The sequence below is a fragment of the Schistocerca nitens genome, chromosome 9 (assembly GCF_023898315.1).
Source record: "Schistocerca nitens isolate TAMUIC-IGC-003100 chromosome 9, iqSchNite1.1, whole genome shotgun sequence".
Taxonomy (NCBI): domain Eukaryota; kingdom Metazoa; phylum Arthropoda; class Insecta; order Orthoptera; family Acrididae; genus Schistocerca; species Schistocerca nitens.
Window position 1 is genome coordinate 462,612,536 of NC_064622.1, and position 7,714 is coordinate 462,620,249.

The window sequence follows — 7,714 nt, forward strand, 5'->3', positions numbered from 1 at the left end:
CCGTGCAGAGTTCACACGATTTGCACAAAGAAATTCAAAAGCATAACATCTACAATTGATCGATATCGAATGGTTGTCTATAAATACCCTTGGTACGTGATCTAATGTTCTTTATCGTATTCCTATGATTACCATCTTGGAAATACGAAAACGTAATGGTGTCCCACTCTTCGTTGACTGCACAGTGCCCCCCCCCTTCTCTCTCTCTCTCTCTCTCTCTCTCTCTCTCTCTCTCTCCCTCCCTCTCACTTGTTTTTTTTTTTTAACATCCAACGGAGTAAAACTACGAACTATAAAAACTTGGCTGACATCATCTGATAGAAAACTCAATAAGATTTTAACACGTCTCTCTATTGAGCTACATCGGAAACAACTACCGTCTGTGTGTTGACATCGACCATATGTGATGACCCCATTAAATATACTTGCGTTGGTCGACTGGAGCAGGCGGACAGTGATCGAAATCGCTTCCACGGACCTGTGTTAACTTTTGTCGCCTGTGCTGGAGGAAAACCATATCTCACAATCACAAGTGTACACATACATATATTTTTGTTTCTCTACAATGACTCTGAGGTCTGTGTCTGGTGTTAAACCAACATTAACATGTTTCGATCCATTGGCTCTCACAGAAAGCTGGACATAGCATGGTGCAAACTATGCTGCTCCCACAACACACAGGATGGTTCAAATAACAGACAGAGGCGGTGTTTCTTATGTAACGTCCCCATAGAAAAATTAATGAATTACAGTGCTGATAAACCTCTTACGTCATTTGATTTTCAAACAGCTGAGCAGAACTGAACGTACTCAGACATTTCGCTCTTTACTTATTCTGATCAACACTAAACTGACACACAATATTTTTAGCGCAACGCAATCTGACTTTCAATAATCCCTACAAAAGAATGGTCGTGACTAACAATAACCTATAATTCATGAATCACTTACCTCACAAAAATCTTCGTTACTCGAACTACTGGAATACAGCGAGCGCCAATACTGCCAGCTAAATAAAATATTCTAACTACTGAAGGCACTAAATACTGATAGGCATAGTCAGCAAAGGTAAGATTTTGATAGAGAACAAACAATGTATTTACCTTAATAGTGTTCAAAAGTCATTATATATACAGGGTGAGTCACCTAACGTTACCGCTGGATATATTTCGTAAACCACATCAAATACTGACGAACCGATTCCACAGACCGAACGTGAGGAGAGGGGCTAGTGTAATTTGTTAATGCAAACCATACAAAAAATGCAGGGAAGTATGTTTTTTAACACAAACCTACGTTTTTTTAAATGGAACCACGTTAGTTTTGTTAGCACATTTGAACATATAAACAAATACGTAATCAGTGCCATTTGTTGCATTGTAAAATGTTAATTACATCCGGAGATATTGTAACCTAAAGTTGACGCTTGAAACCTATGACGTTCAGTTGCGTGTTCTAACAAACACGGGCCACGGTCGGCGAGCAGCATCTGCAGGGACATGTTTACGATGACGACCGTGTTTACGAGTGTGACTGTAGTGCACTGTTGTGGTTTGGTCTAGCTGTCGCAGTGTCCGCATGTAGCGCTTGCTGCTATTGTTATTCTGCATTCGTCTCCGCACGCAGACCAACTGTAGTACACCATGTTACCAGACGTCTGTGATAGTGTAGTGTTGTAGGAACTGTGACCATGGTGTATTCGAACTCTGAAAAGGCGGAGATGATACTCATCTATGGCGAGTGTCGACGAAATGCAGGTGAAGTCTGCAGGGTGTATGCAGAACGGTACCCGGACAGAGAGCATCCAACGTGCCGCACATTGCAAAACATCTACCGCCAATTGTATGCAACAGGTATGGTCGTAGCACGCAAACGGGTCCGTAACAGGCCCGTCACAGGAGAAGCGGGTGCAGTTGCTGTGTTAGCTGCTGTTGCCATGAACCCACACATGAGTACACGGGACATTGCGAGAGTCGGTGGACTGAGTCAAAGTAGTGTCATGTGCATACTGCATCGTCACCTCTTTCACCCATTTCAAGTGTCGCTACATCAGCAATTACATGGTGATGACTTTAATCATCGAGTGCAATTCTGTCAATGGGCATTAACAGAGACTGCGTTTCAGTTCTACCTGTTTACCGATGAAGCGGGTTTCACAAACCACGGGGCAGTGAATCTACGGAACATGCATTACTGGTCCGTGGGCAATCCTCGCTGGCTCAGACAGGTAGAGCGACAGCGACCGTGGACTGTAAATGTATGGTGCGGAATCATTGGCGACCACCTCATTGGTCCTCACTTCATTGCAGGGGCCCAAACAGCTGCAACATACATCGCGTTTCTACAGAATGATCTGCCAACGTTGCTCGAAAATATCCCGCTGGAAACGCGTCGACGTATGTGGTATCAGCATGATGGTGCACCTGCACATTCCGCAATTAACACTAGGCTGACCCTTGACAGGATGTTCGACGGGCGTTTCATAGGACGTGGAGGACGCATAAATTGGCCAGCCCGTTCTCCTGATCTTACACCTCTGGACATCTTTCTGTGGGGTACGTTAAAGGAGAATGTGTACCGTGATGTGCCTACAACCCCAGAGGATATGAAACAACGTATTGTGGCAGCCTGCGGCGACATTACACCAGATGTACTGTTGCGTGTACGACATTCATTACGCCAGAGATTGAAATTGTGTGCAGCAAATGATGGCCACCACATTGAACATCTATTGGCCTGACATGTCGGGACACACTCTATTCCACTCCGTAATTGAAAACGGAAACCACGTATGTACGTGTACCTCACCACTCATGGTAATGTACATGTGCGTCAGTGAAAAAGACCAATAAAAAGGTGTTAGCATGTGGACGTAATGTGCTGTTCCAGTCTCTTCTGTACCTAAGGTACATCACCGTTCCCTTTGGATCCCTTCGTAATTCGGTGCTCTCCGATACACACGATCGAACAGCGGAGGAGTGGTACTCAAGCTTCAAGTTTAGGTTACAATATCTCCGGATGTAATTAACATTTTACAATGCAACAAACGGCACTGATTACGTAATTGTTTATATGTTCAGATGTGCTAACAAAACTAACGGGGTTCCATTTAAAAAAATGTAGGTTTGTGTTAGAAAACGTACTTCCGTGCATTTTTTTATGGTTTGTATTAACGAATTACACTAGCCCCTCTCCTCACGTTCGGTCTGTGGAATCGATTCGTCAGTATTTGATGTAGTTTACGAAATACATCCAGCGGTAATGTTAGGTGACCCACCCTGTATATCAGTTCATGACATCCAGTCTTACAAATTTACTCTTTCTGATGGACACACGTCCAGATCGTCCGCTCTCAAAACTCCGCCATCTCTCTCCCCACATCCACCACTGTTGGCGGCTCACCTCCAACTGCGCAACGCTACGCGCCAGGGTTGTGATATCCAGACAGCGCGATTCTCGTACCAACCTCATGAAATTCTCGTATTTTAGTAAAAATTCTCGTACGTTTTGAAAATTTTTTATTCGTAGTATATATATATATATGGTGTTACAAAAAGGTACGGCCAAACTTTCGGGAATCATTCCTCACACACAAATAAAGAAAAGATGTTATGTCGACATGTGTCCGGAAACGCTTAATTTCCATGTTAGAGCCCATTTTAGTATCGTCAGTATGTACTGTACTTCCTCGATTCACCGCCAGTTGGCCCAATTGAAGGAAGGTAATGTTGACTTCGGTGCTTGTGTTGACATGCGACTCACTGCTCTACAGTACTAGCATCAAGCACATCAGTACGTAGCATCAACAGGTTAGTGTTCATCACGAACGTGGTTTTGCAGTCAGTGCAATGTTTACAAATGTGGAGTTGGCAGATGCCCATTTGATGTATGGATTAGCACGGGGCAATAGCCGTGGCACGGTACGTTTGAATCGAGACAGATTTCCAGAACGAAGGTGTCCCGGCAGGAAGACGTTCGAAGCAATTGATCGGCGTCTTAGGGAGCACGGAACATTCCAGCCTATGACTCGCGACTGGGGAAGACCTAGAACGACGAGGACACCTGCAATGGACGAGACAATTCGTCGTGCAGTTGACGATAACCGTAACTGTTGTACAATGTAACGTTGACCACGTCACTGTATGGAGAGTGCTACGGGAGAACCAGTTGTTTCCGTACCATGTACAGCGTGTGCAGGCACTATCAGCAGCTGATTGGCCTCCACGGGCGAATGGTTCATCCAACAATGTGTCAATCCCCATTTCAGTGCAAATGTTCTCTTTACGGAAGAGGCTTCATTCCAACTTGATCGAATTGTAAATTTTCACAATCAACATGTGTGGGCTGACGAGAAACCGCACGCAATTGTGCAATCACGTCATCAACACGGATTTTCTGTGAACGTTTGGGCAGGCATTGCTGGTGATGTCTTGATTGGACCCCATGTTTTTCCACCTACGCTCAGTGGAGCACGTTATCATGATTTCATACGGGATACTGTACCTGTGCTGCTAGAACATGTGCCTTTACGACACAGCATGTGGTTCATGCACGATGGAGCTCCTGCACATTTCAGTCGAAGTGTTCGTACGCTTCTCAACAACAGATTCGGTGACCGATGGATTGGTAGAGGCGGACCAATTCCATGGCCTCCACGCTCTCCTGACCTCAACCCTCTTGACTTTCATTTATGGGGGCATTTGAAAGCTCTTGTCTACGCAACCGCGGTACCAAATGTAGAGCCTCTTCGTGCTCGTATTGTGGACAGCTGTGATACAATACGCCATTCTCCAGGGCTGCATCAGCGCATCAGGGATTCCATGCGACGGAGGGTAGATGCATGTATCCTCGCTAACGGAGGACATTTTGAACATTTCCTGTAACAAAGTGTTTGGAGTCACGCTAGTACATTCTGTTGCTGTGTGTTTCCATTCCATGATTAATGTGATTTGAAGAGAAGTAATAAAATGAGCTCTAACATGGAAATTAAGCGTTTCCGGACACATGTCCACATAACATCTTTTCTTTATTTGTGTGTGAGGAATGTTTCCTGAAAGTTTGGCCGTACCTTTTTGTAACACCCTGTATATATATATATAGCTTTACAAAACCTTATTTACAAATGAATAAAACTATGAACAAGAATTTGTAATTATGAAACAAATTCGATGTCTACATCTTCTTCTTCCTGTTTCGTTTTATAAAGAGTGTCCGACGTCATTTTCTCGTACATTTCGTGTGTTGGCTCAAAAGTTACACATGTTCCGTTGTTTCCTGGTCGTTCTTTAATGCATTCAGAGGCAAGAAGTGCTCCATTCAGTGTACTGGTTTGGAGTCTGTTCCTAATTTTGGTTTTCATGAGGTTTACCTGAAGTTGAACATGAAACTTCAATAACCTGACAAGTTTGAAATCATATTATTAACTAGTTATTAGCTTCATTGCTCTACATACCTTACAAAAAACTCTTTCGCAGTCTGCATTTGAATGAGGTAAACTCAAAATTGAGAGAGCGAAAACGCTGAATTCCTTAAATTCTTCAGATTCGTTATTTAATATATTCCACATTTTATCCGGTGATTGTTCCTTTTGTAGTGAGTCTGGAAGACGCCTCCACTGGTCATCTGTAGTTTGTGCTAAATCGAGATCTGAGGGAGGAATTATACGTGGCAACAGTTCCATTAAAGGCGTGAGTGAAGGTGTTGTATATCGGAAACTTGGTGACAGGGCATTTGTAGGTTTGAGTGCGGCTAGTTTGAACAGCACTTTATCTTCCATATCATACCGTAATTTGATCTGGCACGAAGCTGTCTGTAATATTTGAGAATTAACAGCTCTCATTAGGTATGCCACACAGAAACACACAAATGTATACTCACCACAAGAAAGTTCCTGCATCGATGATAAAAATCCTTGATAAGGTGTGGGTGATTCTTTATCTCTGGTGTGCCAACGTTCTTCAGAATTTTCACACCCAAATACAGTTGTGAGAATCTTCCAGATGATGAGCTGCGTTTTTTGGGTCAACATCACTGAGATTTTTTCCCATGACATAAGTGCGTTTCATGAAATACAGAAGTATTTCTGTATAGAGAGCTCTAATCTTGTCATGAAGGTCAACAATTCTACTGCTCTAGACTGGAAATACTTGTTGAAAGTAGTAAATTTTGGTAGAATCCACTCTAAGAATATATAATACATTTTTGCAAAGTAGTCATGTAAACAGTTAAAAACTTGTTCAGCACTTAGAACTCGCCCAGAAAGCCATTTTTGGTTAAAAAACAGCATTAAAGCATCCCAGTTTTCCAGCACTGTCCTAACAACCGCGATCATTGACAGCGAACGTGTCTGTGAAGGATGTAGTAATTTGTGTGGTTCCAAGTTTAAAAATACCTGGAATAAAACATAATGTTTAGCCTATTTCAACACAATCGGACGTAAAATAAAGTCTATGAGATATAAAATGCTACAATACCTGAAATTCCTTTAACTCTGCCTGCTTCTTCGCACTGAGTTTGAAAAAACCATAAATATTCCTCGCGAGGTCCTCACAAGCGCTTGGAAGGTTCTTGCACGCCTCGCTTGCGCATATATGCACCGAATGACAAACACACTTCATTACAAAAATTCCTGGGCAGCTATCTCGGAATCTGCTTGCTACAGAATTACGAACTCCCATCATAGTATTGCAACCATCTGCTCCAAAGCCAATAATATTGGCAAATGGAATGTTATGCTGTTGAAACGTTTTTACTACACCATTGTAGAGATTTTCTGCAGTAGAAGCTTTCTCAATATTTAAGTCTCCATCTTCATAAACTTTATATAGCTCCCAAAACTTACTTTCAATACAACCTGTAAAAGGAGAAGTGATACAAAGTGGTAACCTAACAGGAAAATTTATTTTAGAATTAATTTGATTATTATTTCAAAACTAGCTCTTATTATTACTCACCTGAATCTTTGTCATAAAAGCGGATCGCCACGCAGGAATTTTTCACAGTTCCGATATCGGTGGACTCGTCCGTCATTATGCTAAATTTTGGCGTGTTGTAGTTTTTTCGCCAACACTTCTTTGTGTGACGTCCCAGTAACATTAGAAACAATGGCACGTGCTTTGTGCCGTTTAAGAGTCATTGCCCTTGCAATATCCGAGTCTGGAAAAACATCTTTTAACAAACCGGATAAATGGTCAGCAGCTAAAAATGCCACATTATGTTCTGCTAAGAATGCTGATAATTTGACTTCAGCTTTAGCAACCTTCCTCTTAACTTGTGCGTTTGTGACAAATTGAGCAACTGAAGGCTGTCGCACGGTAACAGACTGCACCATGTTTAGGTGCTTCTTACTTCTGGAATGGTTTTTAATATTCTGGATTTCGGAAACCATGCTGGTATTGCAATATCTGCATAGCGCCCTGAGCGGTACACTATCGCGCACCAGGCCAATTCCGTAAACCTGGCATATGTAGCCACTCATCACGAAATTTTTGTTGTCGATGGACAGGCCGTTCTGTCTTCGAGATTTCACCTCTTTTTAGACGTTTTTTCTCCGGCGTGCACGAAAGTTTCGTGCTTGTGTTTTCATATTCACTGTCACTTCGCATTCTCCACTCACAGTAACATACAGTAACCCGAAACACTTACAAAAAGAAACTACACAGTAAATGAAATTAGCTACACGTACTCGTAATGACTATACGCGAAATACGCATTG

General features: G+C 42.5%; 1 pseudogene; it reads right to left on the reverse strand.

The window, feature by feature from the left end:
- Nucleotides 1-6,381: 6,381 nt before the first annotated feature.
- LOC126204329 (uncharacterized) lies at nucleotides 6,382-7,330 on the reverse strand (annotated as a pseudogene).
- Between the last annotated feature and the right edge of the window lie 384 nt (nucleotides 7,331-7,714).